A 26,855-nucleotide genomic window follows, 5' to 3' on the forward strand; every position below is an offset into this window, starting at 1 on the left:
TTCCCCTTGCATTAAATATTAATTAGAATTTTTCCTAGACTCCTCGCAACTGCGTGCAGAGCATACAGTACGAGTAATATAAGACGAACCCTCGGGATGATCTCTCCAAACTACTACACCGGCTTTAGAGAGTTAAATAATTGGTTAAATAACCTATTATAAACGATCACTATAGTCACTATTTGCCCCATTCTGTGTGTCGTTTTTGATTAAACTGTTCCAGCGTTTAACTTTAACCATAACAAAACTGTACGTAACTATGGAGCTTATCTGAAGCACATCTAAAACAATTATCTGACACATCTAATCTTATCACGTGATAAAGGGTCGTTAAATAACCTCCGATGGGATGAGTCAAGTTTGTGGTAAGCGGATGTCATCACACTGAATTGCACTAAACCAATATCCGTTCCGAGGGGTATTGGACGGAAGTGCATACAGGTGAGGTACTGGCAGGCGCATAATATAATAGCCCACATCATCCTCTGTACCTACAGCCTGTATGTGAGGTCCTTGGTTCCAGTCAACTTCAAGAATTACAGTAATGTTAAGAATGTATTGAGCATAAGGTGTAAAGTTAGAAGCAACAACGTCTTTAGTTTTATGGTAGTATACTGATTTTTCAAGCCGATGGCACGGGTTGGGATACCGCCTTGATCGTGATGATATATGATATGATATGATATGATATATGATATGATATGATATGATATGATATGATATGATATGATATGATATGATATGATATGATATGATATGATATGATATGATATGATATAAGATCGAGATGTGTTTGGCGAAATGGGGCTGAGGATTCGCCATAGATTACCTGACATTCTCCTTACGGCTGGGGAAAACCTCGGTAAAACGCAACCATGTAATCAGCCCAAGCGGGAATCGAACCCACGCCCGAGCGCAACTATGGATCAACAGGCAAACGCCTCAACCTACTGAGCTATGCCTGTGGCTATGATATGTGATATATGATATGATAAGATATGACATGATATATGGTATGATATATATGATATGATATATGATATGATATGATATGATATGATATGATATGATATCGACGACGTTTAGGTAAAAGGGATTAACCTAATTTTTTTTTAATTTGACTTTTTTTCTGTAATTTGTGTGAATAGTTAAAATTTAATTACTAAACGTGAAGATATGTTTTTTGACAATTATGTTCACATTCCTTCATATAAAGTATCTAATAATAGATTAATGTGTTAAAATTTAATAACAGCTATTTCTGAAAACAATTTTCTTCTGTTGGATAAGCTCTTTCACCTGAACACCATCGATATGATATGATACGATACGATATATTATATTATGATGTGATATGTAATATGATTTGATATATGATATGATATAATATGATATGATATGATATGATATGATATGATATGATATGATATGATATGATATGATATGATATGATATGATATGATATAAGATCGAGATGTGTTTGGCGAAATGGGGCTGAGGATTCGCCATAGATTACCTGACATTCTCCTTACGTCTGGGGAAAACCTCGGTAAAACCCAACCATGTAATCAACCCAAGCGGGAATCGAACCCACGCCCGAGCGCAACTATGGATCAACAGGCAAACGCCTCAAACGACTGAACTACGCCTGTGGCTATGATATGTGATATATGATATGATGTGATAAGATATGACATGATATATGATATGATATATGATATGATGTGATATGATATGATATGATATGATATGATATGATATGATATGATATGATATGATATGATATCGACGGTGTTTAGGTAAAAGGAATTAACCTAATTTTTTTTAATTTGACTTTTTTTTCTGTAATTTGTGTGAATAGTTAAAATTTAATTACTAAACGTGAAGATATGTTTTTTGACAATTATGTTCACATTCCTTCATATAAAGTATCTAATTTTAGACTAATGTGTTAAAATTTAATAACAGCTGTTTCTGAAAACAATTTTTCTTCTGTTGGATAAGCTTTTTCACCTGAACACCATCGATATGATACGACACGATACGATATATTATATTATGATGTGATATGTAATATGATTTGATATATGATATGATATAATATAATATATGATATATGATATGATATGATATGATATGATATGATATGATATGATATGATATGATATGATATGATATGATATGTGATATGATATGATATGATATGATATGATATGATATGATATGATATGATATGATATGATATGATATGATATGATATGATATGATATGATATTTTGTGTCAGTAATTTCATCCATGTAATGTGAACCTTACAATTTTGTATCCGATGTCACTATTACATTAATTACACTTACCTCTGACTGAAGTTCTAGCTGATATGTACATCTGTTATCAGGCAGTAAATTTCACTTGACGATATGTCTCAGAAGAAGAACAATTGCTTGTATTCATCTGAAGTCTGACTAGTGGAATATGTAGCTAATCGGCGATGTATGCATAGAAGGAAGAAAGAAACTGGCCACCCACCCTACCCCATTATCTTCTGGCTTAGTTGCCTCATGTGTGATGCATTATTGGTGTCACTTAAGGGGTTCAACCTGTCTTTGGACAGTTGACTAAACAACAACAACAACAACCATTACACCTTTTTGTAGACGTTCTTATAATTTAGATTCATAGCTCATATTTGCATTCCCACATCATTGTATCCTTCTCTTTCGCTTACACTCATATAACAGTATTTCTTTTTCTTCTTCCCAGTTTGTTATAATCACTGACTTTTGTCCACATCTAAATTATTCTACACTCCAGCCTTTAAAACCTAATGACTTAAAATCGTGAAGATACGATGTTACAGTCCTTTTCTCTTGGAGTATCCAATTTATCTCTTTCATTCCACCAAAACTCCCTGTCTTCTTATTTCCACGATGAAGTAGTTAAAAGAAATTTGGAGTAAGGCTTGGCGTAGTTAGTTTGTGATGTAGGGAGGTGTTAGAGCTCCGGGTCTTAGAGCTTATAGAAACGGGACCTGATTCTGTAAGGACTGAGGCAGTTTGGCCCACCTGTCAGTATCGAATTCACGAATTTCAAATAGGCGACCCGTCGGGCTGAAACAACCGTTGCGCGTGCGTGTACTGGGTAGTGTAAGAGCAATTGTGCACTGTTAAATAATAATAATAATAATAATAATAATAATAATAATAATAATAATAATAATAATAATAATAACAATAACAATTAGGGTCCACGTAAAGAATATGCTATGTCACTGTTCTTACATTTACAGGCGAGCATTTCTTAATTTTAATACTCTGATCAGACATCATTAGCTTCCGTCGCATTTAATTTAATTTACCGTGTTACAACGCAGCTTTTGGCATTCTGATTTACTAGAAGGATAGTTCACTTTATGGTCTAGCAGATGGGACCAAAAAAGAAAAACAAAAACAAAAATTAACAAAAAGTGACTTGACTTGTTCTTCCTGTGGACCCTTCGATTGTAATATCGTGAAAACAATGCATGTAATTTTGCTTGAGTTAATTTACTAGCGACATTTACCGTTGGTGTCATATATAATCGAAGTTTTGCATATTGATAACAAAACAGAGGACAACAATTTAGTTAGGTATATCGATAATCGAAGTTTGCATATTGATAACGAAACAGACGAAAAGAATTTAGTTAGGTATATTGACAATCGAAGTTTTGCATATTAGTAACGAAACTGAGAACAACAATTTAGTTAGATATATCGATAATTGAAGTTTTGCATATTGATAACGAAACAGAGGACAACAATTTAGTTAGGTATATCGATAATCGAAGTTTTGCATATTGGTAACGAAACACAGGACAACAATTTAGTTAGGTATATCGATAATCGAAGTTTTGCATATTGGTAACGAAACAGAGAAGAACAATTTAGTTAGGTATATCGATAATCGAAGTTTTGCATATAGGTAACGGAACAGAGGGCAACAATTTAGTTAGGTATATCAACAATCGAAGTTTTGCATATTGGCAACAAAGCAGAGGACAAGAATTTAGCTAGGTTTATCGATAATCGAAGTTTTGCATATTGGTAACGAAACAGAGGACAACAATTTAGTTAGGTATATCGATAATCGAAGTTTTGCATATTTGTAACGAAAGAGAGAACAAGAATTTAGTTAGGTACATCGATAGTCGAAGTTTTGCATATTGGTAACGAAACAGAGGACAACAATTTAGTTAGGTATATCGATAATCGAAGTTTTGCATATTTGTAACGAAAGAGAGAACAAGAATTTAGTTAGGTACATCGATAGTCGAAGTTTTGCATATTGGTAACGAAACAGAGGACAACAATTTAGTTAGGTGTATCGATAATCGAAGTTTTGCATATTGGTAACGAAACAGAGGACAACAGTTTAGTTAGGTATATCGATAATCGAAGTTTTGCATATTGGTAACGAAACATAGGACAACAATTTAGTTAGGTATATAGTATATAATCGAAGGCTTGCAGGTTGGTAACGAAACAAAAGACCAACGTAACAAATGAAAGACTGGCACGATGGAGCTCTTCCCCATTACGCCAGACACGCGCGTGTGTACTTGGATCAAATGTTTAACTTCAGAAAGATAGTAGGACGTGCAGCCATTGAAATGCCACCACGTTCACCCTATCTCATTCCAGTGGCTTCTACTTGCACTAGGGAAGCCACAGAGTATGGGAGGAAACCAGAAACTCTTCAAGAGCTGAAGGTCTATGTTAAGGATATTTTCCAGATTTTGTAGTGGAATATTGAAGTGTGTTTTCTTGTGTGTCAGAGTGTTTCACAAAGACTGCGACTAAATATTAATGCAGAATGAAAACAATTTGAGCACAAAAAGTAGTGAAATTATTTAATTAACCATCGCAGAAAATACATGCAATGTAAAGTGTAAAGAACTGTGGAAATTCCCGGCGTGCTAATATAAACACCATTGCATTAAATTTACTCGTATTTATTGTACGGTAAACGAGAAGCCAAGTCAAACCAGGTCAGTCGATTTTACGAATTACTATAATGTTTAGTTGGCGTGGTTTGGAAAGAGAGAAGACTGTTCAGTAATTTCCATACGAAACGAGTGAAAGTCAGGAAAGGAGAAAATAATGTCAGAAGGAAGTGAAATTGGGAGAGGAGTATGTCAAGGCTGTCCTTTATCACCTACTCTGTTCGAGATTTGGGATTTAACCCAGGCATATTGATGCACAATCTAGTGATTTGAAGTTGTGCACCGCCATCTCTCCTATTCCCGAGGTAGAAATTTTACATGAACATTTTTGACCCCGTCGGTAATCGAACCCGGGACGGCCAGTCTGTCCAGGCAGACACGCTACGACAGAGCTAACTCGGCGGACCGCATACAAAATGTGAACTGATAGAGTTGTACTCGCCTATGTTGAGGTTCGAAAGTATAAAATCTTGTAGCGTGGAGCTGTATTATTGGTAGGGTTACCATAATTCTGGATACAAAAATACCGAATCTTTTTTCCCCGAAAACTCATACTGTTGCTATGAAGTACAAAATTATTTGTTTTTCCACAGAATATGCTAATATGGTTCGTAAAGATTTTAGATAATTTACTGAATTGTATATTATTCTTAATTACTGCATTTTCTTCAACGTAATACAACATATATAGTCTCTGCAATATAGTGAAGCTTCAAGGCTTTAAATTAATTATCACTCGAATTTCCACCAGTTCGGGGTCGTGGAAGCACGTATTTCCGCACAGTACTGTACATGTATTGCCAGCGACTTTACAGTGTCGGAGGTATTGATTAGTGTCGATCGAGGATCTATGAAGCATGGCCACCGTTGTGTAGAAGTTGAGCCATATTTTCTTCCTCTTCCTCTCTCGTTCCTGCATTAGCTTCTCCCAGGTGTCTGTGGATGATAGTTATGTTTCATGCGTACGTCTTCCACGAAGAAAGGCTCTTTGGCGAGTTCATACGCTAGTCTACATCTTGGGTGTTTTGAGATACCCAGGGCAGCTTTCGAGAATCGTGATTTAACTTCTTCCAATATCTTTAGGAATGCTAAGCTCAGCTTTTTCCATATTATGTCTATCCCATATGTGGCGATGGGTACTATTTTTGCGTCGAACAGTGTCATAGCCGTTTCTAATGATAGTCTGGGGAGTTCTTTGATGTCAAGTATTGCCTTTGTAGCAGCTGTTGCTCTAAACTTTATGTGTATTCTGAATAATCTTGCTGTGGTTTGCGTGGTCTTACTCTGGTATTTGAATACACTGACAGTCATGACAGGTTCCTCTCCTAGGTATATCCTGTCTTCTGCTATCACTAGGCCTCAGTTTCGGAATGTCATCTGGACGGTTTTTTCCGTGTTTATTTCCATTTTATTTTCCTTCCCCATCTTTCCAGTTGGTTGGTTGCTTTCTATAGTTCGCGATGGAGGAGGCGAGACTCTATGACCATGTCATCAGCATGTAAATAGATTTTCACGTTCCCTGATTCTTGCTTGATTGTCTGTACGACGTCGTATGTGGCGATGTTAAACAGTAGTGGACTTAGAGAGTCTCCCTGTAGCACACCATTGGTTTGCGTTATTGGCTTGGAAGTGTTTACTCCGTCTGCGGCTTGTATGTAGTTGGATCTCAGTATGTTGTTTATCAGTAATGTATGCTTGTTGTCTTTTCCCGTTATGGAGTTCAGTTTTGAGAGCATTATGGGTCTGCTGAGCTTGTCGAAAGCTTTCGCAATGTCTACGAAAACTGTGTAGAATTTTCCTCTCGTGCTTCTCAGCGCGTCCTCGATGTCGTCCAAGAGGTTTCTGACGGCCTGAAGGGTGCTTCTTCCTTTTCGGAAACCAAACTCATCTTCCGAGATCTTGTGTTTTACTTTTTCTGAGATTCGTTTGGAGATAAGCCTTGTGAGTATTTTCAGTAAGTTCTTTTAAAGAGCTATTCCTCTATATGAGTTCGGATCTGACTCACTTCCTTTTCCCTTGAATATCAACTTAATTGTCGAAGTCCTCCACGTTTTTGGGATGTTTCCCTCTTGCAGATACAGATTTAGTAGTTCTGTGATTATCGGAATTAGTATTTCTATTGAGTCTTTTATGTATTCTGTCGGGTCCCAGGGTCTTTCTGTTTCTCAGTTCTATTATTGCTCCGTGGACGTCTTCCCTCATGAACAGTTCGTTGTCTGCTTGGTGGATCCCCTCCGTGGCCGGCTCGTGTACGGTGCTGTTTGTATCTTTGTTTGGAATATTCCTGAAGTGTTACTCCCATGCTGAGTCTCTATCTTCCCACTGTACTCAATTTATCTCGGTTTCTGCCCTACATATGAGTCGTTTTTGCCCTCTTCTATCATCCTCGCTGCTGCCTTTTCTATGTATTCTTTACGTTTTCTCACTAGTAGGATTTTGTATTCTTTCCTGATTTCGCGTAATGTCTTGTATCTTCGGTGCTCATGGTAGACCTAGCCGCGTGTAGGACCTGGAGGGCATTCTTTCTTTTGTATAGAATTCTCTGTCGAACTATTTTTGCGATATCATTTCTGGGTTGGGTATACTATTGCCAACTTGATCGTTTGTTTCCAGAAATGATGCTGCCGCTTCGACGTCGTGGTCTGTTATGTGATTTTCGAACTCCTTCCATTCGCCTGTCTTCTGTCTTATTATCTCATCGTCTATCTGCCGTGATGTTCCGACTTCTCTACTCTTTCCTTTTCCTCCCTGTATGGGAAGTGGACGCTGGTCGTAATTGGGCAGTGCTTCTTTAATGTCGCTTCTTCTGTTTAGTAACATATTTTGTAGTTCGTTAGTTTAATGTTGGGAACTTTGTAAAATATTAAGTCTACGGTGCTGCTGCCTGTGTGTGCGAAGTATGTTCGGTCCTCTGCTTTCTTCACGAGTATGAAACCTTCTTATGCCATCAAGTCTAATAGCTCTCTTGATCTGTGGTTATCACTGTCCAACCTGCAATTCAGGTCTCCGCCTAGGATGACGTCATGTCTCGGCTTTACGTGCCTTAAAGAGGACATCGTAGTTGCAATCAGGTCTTCTACCGTAGTGGTTCTACATACATTGCTATGACTCAGAGTTTTTCGAAGTTTATCAGTAGCGCGTTCTGGTCTTAGTGTGTGTTCAGTATTTTCCCGATTTTTGTTTTGGAGTAACATGAGGTTCCGTGCTTGGTCTACCTCTTGCGTCTTGTGTGGCTGGGATGTGGTTGGAATAGAATCCGTGTATTTTTTAGGGTTTGGTGGATAGAGTTTCTATGAGTATAAGTATATCGTGCGTGTGCAGGAGGTTGCCGGTTTAGAGCGCTCTTTAGTCTCTCTACATTCCATGAAAGTAAGTTAAGCTGGGAGTCTGGCTACTGATCCTTGTTGACTAAAAAGCCGGTATCGTCGTACGACTACTCCCTCCGGCCAGGCCTCTGGTACGGTGACTTTCATTAAGGGGTTAGGTACAGCTTACAGCAGTAAAATTTTGGAAATATTCCACATGTTTTCCCTCCATTACTGTAACTTGTACAATAATGAGAATTACTATTTCATGTGTAAAACACTGTTCTTCTGCTATATGAAAAAATATTTTTACGATTTAAAAAAATTATTATTATTATTATTATTTTTTTTTTCAAAATTCAGTTTACTGTGCAGGGATGAAGCATTTCCCAAATAACTCAAAAAACTATCCAACATTCTGTGATGACATTTTTTGTGTATATTTATGCATGTCATACCTACAATATAGTCCACACCTGTGGAGTAACGGTCAGCGCGTCTGGCTGTGAAACCAGGTGGCCCGGGTTCGAATCCCGGTCGGGGCAAGTTACCTGGTTTAGGTTTTTTCCGGGGTTTTCCCTCAACCCAATACGAGCAAATGCTGGGTAACTTTCGGTGCTGGACCCCGGACTCATTTCACCGGCATTATCACCTTCATATCATTCAGACGCTAAATAACCTAGATGTTGATACAGCGTCGTAAAATAACCCAATAAAATAAATAATACCTACAATATGATACAAGATCACTTCGCTACCTTTGATAGATTGTCTGATAAAAATAAATTCATTTTAAAAATGGTAAAATATCAGTATTTCCTATAAACAAAATAAAAGAAAATATTTTTAAGGAATGTAGTTGAAAGAGCATGATATTGTAAACATGAGTTTTAGTAATAAAATAAAAGAGAGGGAACATGAAAAGTTAACAAGTTTTTGAGTTATGAGGGAAAAGCTTCATCACTGCACAGTGGACTGTCAATATTTTGAATTTTGAAAAAAAAAATGTATGTATAGATATATATTTTAAATCGTGAAAATATTTTTTTTATATATAACAGAAGGACAGTATTTTATACACACCAATTTTCATTATTGTACAAGGTACAGTAATGGAGGAAATAAAAAATGTTGAATATTTCCAAAAACTTTACTGCTGTAAGCTGTGCCTAACCCCTTACCTCTTGATTTTTTTAGAAGTTAGAAGTTCTAGATTCACAGCGAAACCGAATCATCCACGTCACGTGCGTAGGTATTAGTTAGCTACATACTTTTATTAGTATTTCAACATTAGGGATTTATCCCTAGTTGTAGAGAGTTTGAGTGCTATTTGGAGTTATAGGGATAATTAATCGTAAATTAATAGTTTCTAGGGATTTCTTGACTTTTTCCTTTAAAACTAGATCTTTTCTTTCTTGTTATAACCTTAGTTCTTTTAAGTTATAGGCTATATTTCAAATCTGAGTTAAGCATTTTCTTTGAATTATTCTTCACAACAAGAATAAAAATGCAATTTTCTATTTTTATTATATTGCTCGTCAGTGTTGCCATGTGTAGGGATTTATCCGTCGGTATAGGAATTTTTCACGTGAAAAGAGATGTAAGAAATTTTTAAAAATAATTACAAAAAATGTGGAGATTTTCAGTGTGTGTGTGTGTGTGTGTGTGCGCGCGCGTGCGTGCGTGCGTGCGCGCGTTTGTGTGTGCGTGCGTGTGTGTGTGTTTTTTTTGTCTTCTTATTACTGGTGGACATTATAGGGTCTAACATACTGAGAAACTCCAAGCTTCTTCAGCCGAAATAGCTTATGTCCTGTTGTTTCGTGGGCAAAGTTTTCTTCACTTTTACGTTCAATATTATGAAACAGGCATTCGTGGTTACACCAGCCTTTAAAGTTTCAAATTATTGAATTTTAGAAAGAAATTTTTACCCCTCAGTTCATATTTGAAAATATAGCGAAAATTTCCGAAATTTTTCTTCCTTTGTTGCACTCCAGTGCTTCTGTGGAACGTAAATTTTCTATGGTGTGTGACATTAAAATAATAAATAAACAAACAAACAAATTAATGACAGATACTGTTTCATAACTTGAGCGTTTAAAACTAGACATTTGCAGCATGACAAAGGTGTGCTGTGACTATCCTGTAACAAGTAAATGCTTAAATTATGTAATAAAAGCATGTACAAACGGGACAAAAGAAACGACGAAATTATTGGACTTACGGTGGGTGAAAGAGAGATGGCAAATAACGAGGAACCCCAATTTCAATTATAACTAAGTACAAAATGTTTTTCTTAATTTACCACCATCTTGTATAGGCCAAATTAATACATGGATACCAAATGGTAACGTTGAACTTTGATTTGACCAACGTAGGGATGTTTTACTGATTTTGGGAATTTTTTTAAAGTGTGTAGGGGTTTCCGTCTGGAAAAACTGGTAACACTGTTCCTCATTGGTATTAGACAAGAAAAAGAGTCATAGGAGATTATGTGACGATTATTTCTCGCTTTCCTATCTAGCAGCTCTTTCTCGTAGGAAAATGATTACATAAGGCAGTTGTATGAGTGCGGGAATTTTCTTTTTCTCTCTTCAACTTCCTCATGGGGAAAATTCGTTACTACTCAACATTGAGATCATGGTAGGTGATTTTGTGATATATTATTTAAGGTAATGAAATATTTAAAATTAAGTAAGAAAGACATGGTGGAAAACTGCTGACAATTAAATTAATTTTCACTTTAAACTAAAACATATAAACTTTCATATGAAAAGCTTTCTTTATATGACAAGATATTAATGTTTCATCATTTCAAATATTTATAACGGGGGAAAGGAGAGTGGAGATAGTCATGCAATAGAAATTTGCAAGTTCCCCTCCTTTGGCAATACTTCATGAGAGCTAATGAATTAAAAAATAGTCTATTAAATTATTATATTTACCGCTTAAATGTGTTCTATATGTTATTATAAGTTATGTTAAAAATGTTACTACTCTACCTTAAGCTGAAGGTATATTTTGAAATTAATGATTTTTTATTTGCATCTAGGGAAAAATATGAGGTATTTTAGGGATTTTAATTTAAACAGGTTGGCAACACTGCATGCATTGTTTCAGAGCATGTATAATATAGATTATTCTCCGTCCCTTCGTTCTAAAGACATTGATCCCTAGCGTTTTCAAAGAAATAAAGTGATAACAGTCTATTTCTATCATTGTGGTGCTCGTGTTATCAGTAGGCACTTTCCTTTAATTTGACCTACAAGATCTCCGTAAATTAACCGAGCAGATTATTGGTTGTGGGGCTATCTAAAGGAAATAGTGTTCTTGAGAAAATCTGCGACAATTGAAGCATTGTGCCTATTAACGGTCCATGTTACAATCTCGTAATTGTGCAGGAGGAACAAAAATTTTAAGTCGTAATTCCCCTCGTAAATTTACTATCGGACGGGCAACATAGACAGTTATTCCATGAATATGTTTTGTTTTGTACACTAAGCGAAGTATACGATTGTATGTTATTGTATGTATGTATTTATTTACACTATAATAATAATAATAATAATAATAATAATAATAATAATAATAATAATAATAATAATAATAATAATAATAATAATAATAATAATCCGTGGCGCTACAGCCCGTGAAGGGTGGACGATCATCCAACCAGAATGGAGGTATCGTGTGGTTAGCACGATGATCCCCCTAGCCGTTATAGCTGGCATTCGCAACCGGATTTCGCTACCTATCGTAGCTCCCCAAGTGCATCACGATGCTGGGTGGGCATCGGTCCCATACACTGGCCGAAATTTCATGAGAAAATTTCTTCTCCCATTAGAACTCGAACCAGCGCGCATTCCGTAACGCGATTCCTAGGCAGGATGCCTTAGACCACGACGCCACGGCGCGGGACTATTTATTTACACTGCAAATGAGAAAATACCCGGTAGCAGTGGTAACTAATTACACTTAGTAATGACAATTATTAATAATCATAATTAATAAAAATACAATTGATAATAAATTGATAATACTAATAATAATTAATTTAATAATAATAATAAATGTAATAATAATAACAATAACAACAGGAAGCATCCTAAATTAAATGAAGAATGATCACTTAAAAAAACATTTAAAGTAAATATAATTTGTATCTTAAACCTAAGTTCGAACTAAAACCCACGATTATGATATGTTCATACCTGCAGAAGTACCTTTCAGCACTACACTTATTTCGCTGTCAACTCACTGCACTGAAACTACGACACATTTCATGGAACTACTACACATTTCATGGAACACATTTTGAATTGTTTCTTACTTTAATTAATTTTATATACGGATTTGGATACTACAGTAAGTATAAAGGCCAGCTTAGTTCCTGTTGTAGCCACAAATTTGACTAAACAGTCGCTCTCTCTTTGTCCGCAATTGCAGCAATTGTTGCACGTGTGTTTTCAGAATGAACATACTCGTAAATTTGTTTTATATTCATGGAATTAGTATGTAAATTGTAGTTATGTTGCAATATGTATTTTTAAATGAAACTAGATACAGCGAAAACTTTGATTACTCACTTGCTTTATTCCAAGACCTACTTTAAAATAGCAGAAGAAAAAGAAAGTTGTATTTATGTTTTCATAAAATGTACGTTCATTTTTACACGGAGTTTGCATAGGATTCTGAGCTTCAATTTCCATATTGGAACCAAATCTTTTAGGACCTGCTTTGCATTCGGATGTATCGCTACCCCTGCATGGCAGATTACACCGCGCAACATGCCGGCCTGTTCGCTAGTTGTAGATTCGACCAGGCTGCGATGCTAGTTTCGTGTTAGAATTTTTTACGATCTTGTTTTATAGGGAAAAAGTCTTGTAAGGTAAAACTTTGGTCATTTGTGTCTGTGTTATCCGGCACCGCACAACAAGGATGCCCAAACTCCACGAGTAATCTTGCAAGGTTGTTGTACAGGACTAAATCGACCCACCTGCCTAAATGTAATTGACTTAGATTCTGACAACACGACATGATAAATTACTAAGGCAGATGAGATTAACTTAATAGGGATTTCCTTATATCATTTTCGGCATTAACACAACCATAGTTATAGTAGTCACGTGAAAATAACATGACAAGAAGATGGACTCCACAGTCCTGTTTTAATTAAGAATTCATACAAAATTAACGTAGCGGCAATTTTCTTATTCCAATTTCAGTATAAACTCGATTTTATGTTCAGCTATTGTATATAATTAGTTAATATGACTTGTGCTAATAATTAGGATGATTGACTCAAGGTTAAATTATTAAAAGTATACATGAAATGAATTAACGGCGATGTCTTTCCCTGTTTTAAAATATTAGCTCTTTTTCGTATCATAGCACTGACATCCTGCTCATTACTCGGCTGGGTTTGTCATATAATTTTCCCCAACAAGGCCTATAAGGTGATAATCCTTTGTTGAATCCTCGGACAGATTTCACCGAAATACGTACCATCTCACTATCACCAAATCCATCAACTTTAGTTAACAGCACGTATTAATTAGCCGATTTAAAGATTAATATTATAAAATATTTCACAGATATAAACTGCAATGAGATACAGTCCAGATCAGCTTAATTAATACCTCGAGGGTGAAGCCTAACCATTTTCCCCTATTACTATATGAGCTAGTGGATTATAATAATAATAATAATAATAATAATAATAATAATAATAATGTCTTTATTTAACCTGGAAGAGTTAAGGCCGTAAGGCCTTCTCTTACACTCAACCAGGATTAAAACTTGCTTACACAGTTGAACATAAAACTGGATCGGAATTAAGTAATTACATACTGATACAGTTTAGGTACATAATGAGATCAAAAGAGGTAGTCACATAAAATTTACCTCATAAAATAAAAACAAACATAGTGAAATACATATTAATGTTGTTAGAATCAAATACGAATCACATAAAAACAGAAGCCGATAATTCAATAACAAATGTACACAGTAAAAATAAAAATAAACACATTAGTATACATATTAGCCTAGATCATATATGTAACAGATAACTCCTCGCTACGTTAAAATCGGCAGCACTTTGAAGAGAACAACCGCCAGGATCGCCACCCGTCCGCCGTAAACGAACACGAGATGGTAGCATAGGCGCTAATGCAATTCAAATGGGAATTATGACGTGACTCCTTATGTAACAACTAGATGGCAGCGTAGTAAACCTGACAAAAGTTGTTAACCTCAAAGCCTATAAGCTCGACATATCTGTTACGTATATGATCTGGGATATTAGTATTAGATTACAATTAAGTAGGATTTACATAATTAAACCAGAAACCGACAATTGAATAAAATGTACACAAAAATAGATTCATAATAAAAAAACAACACAGTGGGATACAGATTATAGTTATTTTCTAGATGTCAAGTTCAATTTTATTCGGAAAACGTATTATGTGTCTTTCACGTGTTAAATTTTATTACCTTGTTAACATGTTTCGGCCTGCTGTTGGCCTTCTATAGAACTGGTTGTTGCTGGTCTTGGCGTCTCTTGTTTTGTTTCCTGTAGAGATGTGTTTGTGTAGTGTAATGTGGAGTCAAAGAGAGAGTGTGTGTGTTCTGAAATTGAGTTGTGTGTTGAGAATTTAATTTGGATGTGTTTTTATGTTTCTGTATATTTCGTATTGTCCTACTGTATTCAGTTTCTGGCTTTTTGGTTGGATGTGTAGAGTTTCCGTGTCTGTTTTGATGCCTCTGTAGGTGTCGTTAGTATTTGCCATGTGTTCTTCATATGTGGAAGTGTTTTGTAGTTTTGTTATGGCTGTGATGTGTTCTTTGTAACGTGTTTGAAATGATCTGCCTGTCTGTCCTATGTAGAAGTTGTTGCAGGTGTTACATTTGAGTTTGTATACGTATGTGTGGTTGTATTTGTTTGTTTGTGTGTTGAGATATTTCGTAGAGTATTATTTGTTCTGTATGCGATGTTGTAATTTAATTTCTCGAATGAGGTTGCAATCTTGTATGTGTTTTTTTTCGTATGTTAGTGTGATGTATTTTTTGTGTTCTCGTGTTTGTGTTGTATTCTTATGTTTTTGTGATTATGTTTTATCTTTCGTATTATGTTGTCTATTATGTTGGGGTTATATCCGTTTTCTTGTGCTATATATTTGATTGTGTTTAGCTCTTCTTTGTAATCATGTTGGTTCATGGTATGTTGAGTAGTCTGTGTATCATTGTTCGGAATGCAGCTTGTTTGTGTTGTGTTGGGTGATTGGATGTGTTGTGTATGTGTGTCGTTGTTGTGGGTTTTCTGTAGACTTTGAATGAGTGTTTGTTGTCGACCTTTGTTATTGTGATGTCTAGAAAATTTATGGATTTGTTGTTTTCAATTTCTAATTTGTAGTGTAGCTTTGGGTATTTATTTATGTGATGATGCAGGTTTGGAACTGTATTTTGTTTCTTTTGTATAGTATTAGTATGCCATCTATATATCTCTGCCAGATGTTGTCTGCGTGTTTGTTGTTGTCTTTGGTTAGTATGTATGTCTGTTCTATGTGGTGTATGAATATTTCTGCTAGTGTGCTGGAAATGGGTGATCCCATGGGTAGGCCTTCTGTTTGAGTGTAATATTCGTTATTGTATATGAAGTAGTTTTGTCTTATGACTGTTTCTTATTATTTTGTTGAATTTAGTTTTTAAATTAAAAAGCTTAAATTTATTTATGATGATGTCTGTGTGTCGTTTACCAACTTCGTTTCAAATTTCAAGTACTGACAAATTCTACAAGTGGCAGTTATTTTCTAACTGTTATATTGACACCAATAATTTTGGTTTGCAGTAGAAGGAATCTAATAAAATGGAAGTACCTAACTAAGCTTTTGAAATTCGAACGTAATTAATAATTAATTAGTAATGCCGGTATTATTATTAATATCAATACACAATTCAGTTGTGTTGCTTTGTGATTCCAATTCTACCCTATATTCAGGTAAGTGTATTTAAATAAGATATAACTTACAGACTTAGACCAATTTGGAATGAAGCATACACGTGGCTAATGGACAGAAATATATCTCTTAGTGTTCAGATTTGTTTATTAAAATGTCCAAGAGAGGAAATATCATGGTAGCGACTTAGGCGTATGTGTTTTCAGTAGGGTGTACATTTCAAAGTGGTATTCTATTTTCTGAATATGGGAAATTCCTGTTGGTTGAGAAGCTTTTGTCATCCAGTCTGCTCTCAAAAAAGCTGAAAGTTAGAATTTATAAAACAGTTATATTACCGGTTGCTCTGTATGGTTATGAAAATTGGACTCTTACTTTGAGAGAGGAACAGAGGTTAAGGGTGTTCGAGAATAAGGTTGTTAGAAAAATATTTGGGGCTAAGAGGGATGAAGTTACAGGATAATGGAGAATGTTACACAACCTAGAACTGCACGCATTGTATTCTTCACCTGACTTAATTAGGAACATTAAATCCAGACTTTTGAGATGGGCAGGACATGTAGCATGTATAAGCGAATCTAAATATGCATATAGACTGTTAGTTGGGAGGCCGGAGGTAAAAATATCTTTGTGGAGGCCGAGACGTAGATGGGAGAATAATATTAAAATGGATTTTGAGGGAGGTGGGATATGATGATAGAGATTGGATTAATCTTGCACAGGATAGGGACTGATGGGGGGGGCTTATGCGAGGGCGGCAATGAACCTTCGGGTTCCTTAAAAGGCATAAGTAAGTATTACTAATAGTAGGCTATTATTTTTCTATATTTCTTTATAGAATATAACCATAATTATATTTGTACCAATATTTACAATGATGCGTCTCATCTGAATGATCCGTTGCTGAGCAAATGACATCGGAATATTGTGACGTAGGTCAATACCGTTGCTAAGCAACTATGTCAGTCGTTGAAATTTCGTAACACTTTTCCTTCATCAGACAGGTCTGAACCTTGTAAGTGATATCAAGAAGACACCCCTCATGAGGCAACTAGGCCAGGAGATAATGGAGTAGGATGGCCAATTTCCTTCCACCTCCATTGCATATATAGCCGACTAGCTATATATTACACCAGTCAGACTTCAGATGTATAGGCTACACCAGAGGTCTGCATTGGACGTTTTCGCTCTAGCGCCAAGTAGTTCATTGCATAATCCGATAGGTAGCGCACCTGCGTGATGGGTAAAATTATCACGAGCGATAAACCCTCGAACGGTATAAGCCGAGCGTTAGACATTCGTTCTTGTTATAGTGATGAACTGTGTAGTAACATCATAGATGTTTATCATTTCAAAACTTTGCAGTGTTTAACTAACCTCTCCATAGTACAACTACAAAACTTGCTTTAAAATTCAATATAAATGTTGTAGGTAAATGTTTTTTTTTTTTTTTTTTTTTTTTTTCACACAGGAGTGATTATGTTTTTGCCACATCTGATAGATGTTATTGGATGTAAATGTAATTATTATAAACGGAGAACACAATCACGATAATGCAAGAACTGTATCAAGTTTTCTAGTAGTAGTAGTAATAATAATAATAATAATAATAATAATAATAATAATAATAATCTCTAATAATTAGTGTAGCAATCTTTGCGTCTGTAACAGTTGTACAGCATGATTATTCGTTTTATTTTATTTTCTGTGACGTTATCTCTGTACTAATATTGTTATTAATCTACTGCTATATCAATAATATTTTGTAAAACGTTTCTCCATTGTCGCAGTATATAGGCGGAACAATATGTATGGACCTATCATATTATATATGTGGTAAATCAAATATTGAATAATTATTAATTAGCAATAATAACTGTATATCGAAGTTTTTCATACTATTTTATTTATAACTTCATGTTCCTGTTTTGGTACGTTCCATTGACTGTTCCATTAAACGTTTGTCATAAACGCAGAAAATAAAGCCTTATTTTTACCGTGTGAGCAAAACATATGTGTATCTTATCTGTCGTCTTCCATACAAGATAAGACATGTCGGTGAGATGACCTTGTACTGTGCTTCTATTTATTACGAGCGTATCACGACCGATCGTATCTCACTCGAGGGTGCGACACTCGACCGAGTTCAAGCGAGCGATTTAACTCCAATGCAGCACTCTGGTATACACACAAGTTGTCCTTCCTCTGACAGTTAACGTCAAGTGAGATCTAATGCCTGATAATAAATGTGCATATCAGCAAAAACGTCAATCAGAGGATGACGTGAAGTTTAGTAAAATTAATAAATGTTACAAAATAAAATCGTTTCGATTTGATTAAAGAATCTGTAGGCTATTCTTTATTGAATGATTTTAATTGATATTCTTAAACTGTATGATGGCAAGGTACTAATTTTTTTTTCATTTGCTTGATTGGTACAGTAGTATTATATTTTTATCCTCAAATTAAATCCGTAGCCTTACAGCCCACAGATGGCCAAGTCCGAACGGCCGCCTGCTGGCCTCAAGTCCACATTTCTTAGCTGAGTTGAATGATCATACAACCAGTACGGGAATAACGTCTGGTTGGTAGTATAATGCCACCTAGCAGCCATATCTGGCTTTCGAAACTGGATTTCACTACACACGGTAATCCCCTAAATTCATCACGATACTGGGTGGTCACTGGTCAGGTACACTGGCCGAAATTTCGTAAGAAAATTCCTCATGAGGACTCGAACCAACGCTTATTCCATAACGTCAGTCTTAAGTTACGACACTTCACACCACGCAATCGGAGATCATTTTATTCTCAGTTCAAATAATTTCATTTATCTCTTGCGCTAAACTGGAGAATTCCCACGGTATCTTTGAACCGTGCCGTTACGTGTAGCACCAAATTAAAGTAAATACACAATCTTGCCAACATAAGAACACGACGTTGGTCTGTGGCGTCTTGGAGGAAGAAATTTGTTTATTTTCTCTCTCGACCTCCTTCGTTCTGAACATTACTGAGAGATAGCACCACTGTTAGCTACAAGATATATTTGCGCAAATGTATTGAAGTAGATTACGTGACTTATTACGTGACTTAGATGAGAGTCTCGGGACAAAACAGTTTTGCTATATTTCTTTTTTTATTAAATGTTAAGCACAGGAACGCCATTTCGTAATTTTATTTAAGAAACAAGCCAAACAAATTATCTTTCCATCAAAAACAGATGCTCCCTGGACAAAATTATCGTATTTTATAATTGTTTGAATGCAACAGAAGCCAGTAGTCTTGCACTTGAATAATGCAGTGAATTATTTAAGAATATAGTCGCGAATTTTACTACCACCATTTCGATTGTGTTTTGTTTGGCACGGCTCGGTACGGCCCGGTGACTAGTGGCCAGCGAGTAACGTCGACTATTGACATTGCTCTGCCGAGGGTATTATCCAGTTGTTCCCTCGCTTGATATATGACATTGTTAGCAATGAAACGAGTCCAGTCGACATTCATTTGATAACAAAAGAACATCATCGTTATTGATAGTCTTGAGATAATAAATGACAATCACTACATCACTTTCACAATATTCTAGGGTAATATCCGTAGTCTTTCTCATCCTGTCAGTACTTGTTTGTGTTGTGTGATTGCGTTCTATTCAGTAAGGCAACTTCTGGATTTATTTCTGCCAACCACAACATTCTCTTGTCTCGGTTTCCATGACGGCAGAGGACCTTGTTACGTCATCTTGATTTATGATGCCTTTGAGCATATATTGGCATATGGAATTTTTGTAATCGGGAAACTGATTTCAAAGTCCGATCTCTGGAAGTCTAGACAGCGCACGCTCATGCAAATGCGCGTCCTTGGGCGTCACTTGACCCGGCGTTTCTGTCAACAAAGACATTCATCTCGGAGCCGAAGACTCTGTGACGTCTGGTGTACTCTGTGTCTATCTCTGTGTGAGTGTTGATCTGTAGACTTGCTGCTGAATAAATTACACGAACAGAGACGTTCTGAATGGACAGTTCCTTTCTTGCTTGTATTTACCCAACTTTGCTTCTTCTTCTTCACTACAACTCTTTCTTCACCAATATTGAATTATTTTTCTTTATTTATTTCTTCTTTATTCTTTAGAATTTCTGCTATCTGTATATCTACCGTTTGTCCTATGTTTCTGCCTTTATCAATTTTTATGTGCCTCTCCACTGCTTCTTTCTATGTCAGTAATATGTCTGATGCGAGATTATAAGTTATGTATAGGCCTACATTGTCATAGTGGCACAGTCTAGTATATACAGTTACGAAGCTTGAGTTGTGAGGGTACTAGGAACAATAGACTGTGCAGGTACAATTTCCCATTGTCTGTAATGAGGTGATAGTAGCGATCCTAGTGGCTAGCAACTATCTATGGATGCATATTTACTACGTATTGAGCTTCGTGACTACATATGCTAGACTGTGATAAGGGTAAAGACATCTAACGTTTTGGAGTTACATGAAGTCGCTATCTTTAAAGAAAGGTAACAAAAAAATGGAATCCTATCTTTCAGATATCTTACCAAGAGCTATCCTTTCCCAGAAATCTCTGATGATGTAGTCAGACAATAAAAATTTGACGATATAAATCGGGGGGGGGGGGAAGTAATGGCGTTTAACGGTACAGATCGAATAAGAGCAAATATTATACTCCCTCCGTTCCAAAATATGGTACAGAAAGATGTCATTAATTGTGTTCGAATATATGGTATACATTTGTTAAAGTTCTTAGTAATATAATGTAACATTAATACATCTTCCAGATACAGTGGAAGTTCTTAAGTTCGACAGAAATCAAGTTCGACAGCCTATAGTTCGACTGCTTACGTAGGAGAATTAGAATCGCCCCTATACGGACACTAAGAAATGGGTTTGCCGTTTCAATGGGAATTGGTTCTGTGTCTTGCAGTGATACTTTTGTTAAAGGAAAACAGAATATTTTATTGATTAGGACATCCATATTATCACTGATTTTAAATTAATGAACTCTTCTTTTTCTATTTGAGAATTGTGCCGTTTGTGAGACGGAACTGTCAAAACCCACTGTGGTACTAGAAACGTATACAGAAGTTTCGGCACGGGCAGGAAATGCATGTAAAATACTGTATTCGTTGATGGATAACCAATAATAATTTGTATTCATTTTACCTGCCATACCCGCACCCTTATTGGACTGAACTCTAAATTCTGTTTTGTTGAACTCATTATTGTACTTATTTGTTTGATAAATTAACCTAAGAAAAACATGAAAATTAGGTACATTACACTCTGTGTAATGTCAAATTAATGAAATAAAAAAACAAACATTGTTTTGAGAGAAGCAAATTAACAAAAAAAAAATTCAATAAATTATAACACATTTCTGTACGACTGTTGTGCCTTAGATGTCCTATTCAAAAATGATTGGGTTGGTGTTACATTTTCTGCAACAGGAACACCACAGCAGGTGCCCATTTGATTTCTGTCCATAATGAACTATTTAAATAATATAGTTTGATGCACTACAGAAGACTAGAAACATTCACAACTGCACTGTCTGATAGTCCCTTCACTACTGAACAGAATACCACACCGCGAAACATTTCGTGCGCGCATGCGCAATACTCAAACTTGTTTTGTTTGATACTATACCATATTTTGGAATGGAGGGAGTAACAGATAACAAAATTAGAGAGAAAGCTACATACTTTAAATATATATGTGATAGAATACAGTATATGATAGAAACAAAACTGAATAGGCTTAGACAGTTTTGTGACACAATAATCCGCATTAAAGCAAATAAGAAGGGAAATGATTCTTAAATTATACAGATTGAGTGGAAGTGAATGTTGGACATTAACAGGCAATTGAATACGAAGGATAGAGTCACTGAAATGAGGTCCTACAAGCTGTGGTTGGATACATATTGCTTGATTAGAGGAATGAAGTTATCAGAAGACAGTGAACATTGAATACATTGTGGAAGTTATAAAATTATACAGAAAAAAATTAAATAATAATAATAATAACAATAATAATAATAATAAAACTTTAACGAAAATAAATAGGGTAAATGTCTGTTATTATTCGATTGAGAAGTTTTTGTTATCCAGTCTGCTCTCAAAAATGCTAAAAGTTCGAATTTATAAAACAGTTATATTACCGGTTGTTCTGTATGGTTGTGAAGCTTGGACTCTCCATTGAGAGATGAACAGAGGTTAAGAGTGTTCGAGAATAAGGTGCTTAGAAAAATATTTGGGTCTAAGAGGGATGAAATTACAGGAAAATGGAGAAAGTTACATAACGCAGAACTGCACGCATTGTATTCTTCACCTAACATAAATAGGAACGTTAAGTCCATACTTTTTGAGATGGACAGGATATGTAGCACGTATGGGCGAATCCAGAAATGCATATAGAGTGTTAATTGGTAGGCCGGAGGGAAGAAAACCTTTGTGGAGGTTGATACATAGATGGGAGGATAATATTATAATGGATTTGAGGGAGGTGGATGATGATAGTAGAGACTGACAATCTTTCTCAGGATAGAGGCCTATGGCGAGCTTATGTTAGGACGGCAATGAACCTCTCTAAAAGCCATATATAAATAAATAATAATAATAGTTATATTATTATTATTATTATTATTATTATTATTATTATTATTATTATTATTATTATTATTATTGGATATTTATTGGCCACGCCCTGGTCTGGCCACAGCGACACCTCGTCTCATGAGGAATCAACTGTTGCCATAGCAAACTGGTCTTTCCGTACAGGCAGGCGAGGAAGTTGAACACACGGCCTTGGAATGACGTTAGGATAGGAATGTTGCAGCAAAAATGAAGCTGTGCATTATCAGATGAGCAAAAGTATCCGCAAGTGGTAGCGTGTGTTTGTGGAAGAAGTACCGAATTCCTCTCAGATGTGTTTTATCTCTATTCAGTAGAATGTGTTTGTGTGAATACAGAGTGTTTGTGCGTTTCTTAGATAGGTGCAAATATGAAGTGTTCAGATGCGTCACAGAAAGTTAGAAAGAAACAAACTGTTTTTCGTGGAGGTAAGGTAAAGTGTAAGAGAAAACTTCTTTATTAAAAAAATTAATCGTGAATTTATGTTGTAAGGAAAAATGTTGATGGTGTTGAACAGCAGCGTCCTATGTCACTACATTCAATTTTACAGGAGAACGAAAAAAATACTTAATACTGATATGTTTATAAGGAACAAATATCTGACATAAGAGGATATTTAAATATCTTCTTGTAAAGTATGTGTTCATACCTGGACATAAGATGAATTTGCAAAAGATTCGGAAACACTTTTTATAGGAATAAATTCAAAACTCATTCGTATTATTTATTTTTTTTACATACGAGATTGCTTTTCAGCACCATCGATGTGTTAGTTTCTAATCAAATTTCTCCTATTATTTAAAAAAAAAAATAACTGTTTATTTCTTGAGTGATGATTTTGTTCCTTTATTTTAATGGGGATATAAACTGCAATATAGAAAAATAATTTCACGCATTTAAATTTTTTCAATAAATGAAAATTACGACCCTGTGTTTTTAAAGTAAAAAAAATCTTGTTTGAATTCGTTTGTTAAAAAGAATGATAAAATCGTAACACAGGAAGTGAAAAATATTTTCTTTAAGAATCATAAAGTTTCATTCATGTTTTAGTAGAGCAATTAAAAGAATTTCCAATAATATTATTTTCTTATTGTTAACAAAAAATGAAACAAATTTCACTCAAAATCACTTTTCTTGCCTACTGCTCGAAAAAAAAACATAGAAATCTGGAATTAAGTAAGAAGAAACAGCTTTTGTGTTAAGAAGTAATATTTTTTAATCTAACGAAAAGTAGATACTGTAACTTTGAAAGCTTAATAGTCAGAATATTATATCGGGTCATTCATATTGAAAATTAGCATTTTTTGAACCAAAAACTTGCTTTTATTTTGTATTTCTTTAAACAAATATTAGAAAGATTGCATATCCTAATATATATTAGGCTTTAATGCAAAGGAAAGCTCCCATTATTCAAATGTGAAAATAATATCTTAGGAGGACAAGAAATCCTGTGTTTACGTTAGAAAAGTTGTACATTGTGCTCCTAGAAAAGATAACGTTTATTTTTTTCCTTTAAAAACGTGAGAGTGTTCTTGAACGGAAATTGACAATTTGTACACGTAGAATATTTTTTAATTTATTTACTTATCGAACAACATCTGCTAAGAAGTGTGTTATGGATTTTACATGTAAGTGTTTATGTCTTTGATAAAAATTCGCCTAAATTTATTATTTGATCAAAGAAAGGAATTCTTAACATCTTTAATATCGTGGTTCGTAAATTTTCCTCATTTCAAAGAAATATTTTGCTATGTTTGTTAAATAATTGGCTACAATCTATCACATAATTAAGCACAAAACATATCAGTTTGTCACTTACTGAAACTAATTACTCATGTTATTGCGTTGTTAATTTTCTCACTTTGATGTTTGTTTTCACGTATATTGACAGATTGTGCAATCATAGATATAATTAGTTGTTTATACTAAACACACTTTCATCTGTTTTCAAATAATATATCCTTTAAAGTGTTCCGGCCCATCGAAAGTAGTGGTCATATAACAAAACTCGAAATTGACAAGTACAGTAATGGGACTCCCAGTCATGTGGTCAGTATTGAAATGACCACAGAGAATAACATTTTATTCAGTACTCTAAATATAACATCACTTTCAATGCAGAAAAAATTCATTCAGAAGATGTATATAAAAAACTCGACCAATGCACTGTATCACTATCTCTGAATTCCTCAATTCACTGGTGCTACTTCTCGTCACTGGAACTCTGTGCCGTGTGAAGTCAAGGGCAGCCAAACCTTAAATCTTTGAAACTAAGGTAGGAAAGTATCTCATGACGTGATTCAAAACTAGCTGTTATGACAAGTGTTGAATTGTATGTTACCATGTAGGTATCTTTTACATTTAGATATTCTTGTGATTATTACTTTATTTATTTTTTGTCTTCATGTTTCCCCATAATGCATATCATTGAGAACTCGTGCTTCTTAGTATCTTAATTCATCTTTTTCTTTGTGTACGCACACATTGTGTTTATCATATGCTCCGTATTTTATCATCATTTATTTTGTTTCTTACTTATATATTTTATATGTCTCTCTGTTTACTCTTACATTTTCCCATGTAAATTTCTTCTTTATTTCTCTCTTTCTTTCAAGCTTTCTTTCTCTCTCTTTCTTTCTTTCTCTCTCTCTTTCTTTCTTTCTCTCTTTCTTTCTTTCTCTCTCTCTTTCTTTCTTTCCTTCTCTCTCATTCTTTCTTTCCCTCTCTCTTTCTTACCCTCTCTTTTTCTTTCTTTCTTTCTTTCTTTCTTTCTTTCTGTCTTTCTTTCTTTCTTTCTTTCTTTCTTTCTTTCTCTTTTTTCTGTCTGCTTATATGTTTTATGTCTCATTTCTATTCACCTATTGTTTGCATTGTATTATGATGATATTTTTTCAATTTTCTGAGTACTACTTAGTATAGGCCTACACATTTCTAATCTTTCCTGTAACAAAGTTACACTCCTGGTAGAGTGTTAGAGGAGGTCCTAAGTCTCAAAAGTATTTTATTAATATTAATAATAATAATAATAATAATAATAATATTAATAATAATAATAATAATAATTCTATTTTTTTGCCAGACACAGCAAGTAGAATGAAGTCACATGTTATTGTTAAGAGGTTACGGTACCGATATGCTAGTGTTGTAGGTCTATACCCTTTTCTGCGAACTAGCAGTAATATGAATGGAATTTGAGGAATACGATGAAGTTTTTATTAAGAGCCAATATATCACTTTTAAATGTCGCTTTTGCAAATAGAATAATATTAGAAATACTCACAATAGGTCTATTAAAAAAAAATACTCCAAATTGGGCGCCCTAGGAAATGTTCGAAAGTTGAATTATAAATTGCTACAAAGACGAAACAGGCCTAAATTTTATTGTAGATGATGATGATGATGATGATGATGATGATGATGATGATGATGATGTAGCTAGAGTATGTAATTTTTTTCAAAATGAATTAAGTATGCGCGTCTTTATGAGTATTAAAACATTAAAATTCTGATAAATTATTGCTTGTTTCTGACGTTATATTGAATGTCATTTGTTTTTAATGAATTTAATTAAATTTCATCTTCTTACTTAGATGCATATTAAACGATTTCATTAATGTATGTTTTTAAAGTAATTTTTCGCGAATATGTACAATAATAATTTTTGCAACATGATAGAACTGAATTATTATTGTTGTTGTTGCTGTTGATGTTGTTGTTGTTGTTGTTGAATTATTCAAAAACGAATGTGAGGTTAACCTTGACGAATCCGCAATGTCATCTCGCTGTTGTTAATTTCACCGACGCTCGATAACTTCAGATTTGATATAGCGTGATTAAATAACCAATAAAAAGTCATTGTAATTATCTGAGTGAGTCTATTTTAATATGTGGTAAACTGTTGCGTTATATTTTGGAATCTATTTTAATAACTTCTTTACAGTCATGTTAAGTTATGTACTGGTGTCA

General features: G+C 34.8%; 1 protein-coding gene across 1 annotated transcript in view; it reads left to right on the top strand.

Annotated features, from left to right (window-relative positions):
• The first annotated feature begins 23,113 nt into the window (after positions 1 to 23,113).
• LOC138701649 (chaoptin) overlaps positions 23,114 to 26,855 on the top strand; it is a 1,160,966-nt gene continuing 1,157,224 nt past the window's right edge. The window contains exon 1 of the mRNA XM_069828762.1: positions 23,114 to 23,317. The gene's annotated coding sequence lies outside the window, so the exon portion shown is untranslated. The remainder of the gene's footprint in view (positions 23,318 to 26,855) is intronic.

Source organism: Periplaneta americana, chromosome 6 (genome assembly GCF_040183065.1).
Source record: "Periplaneta americana isolate PAMFEO1 chromosome 6, P.americana_PAMFEO1_priV1, whole genome shotgun sequence".
NCBI lineage: Eukaryota > Metazoa > Arthropoda > Insecta > Blattodea > Blattidae > Periplaneta > Periplaneta americana.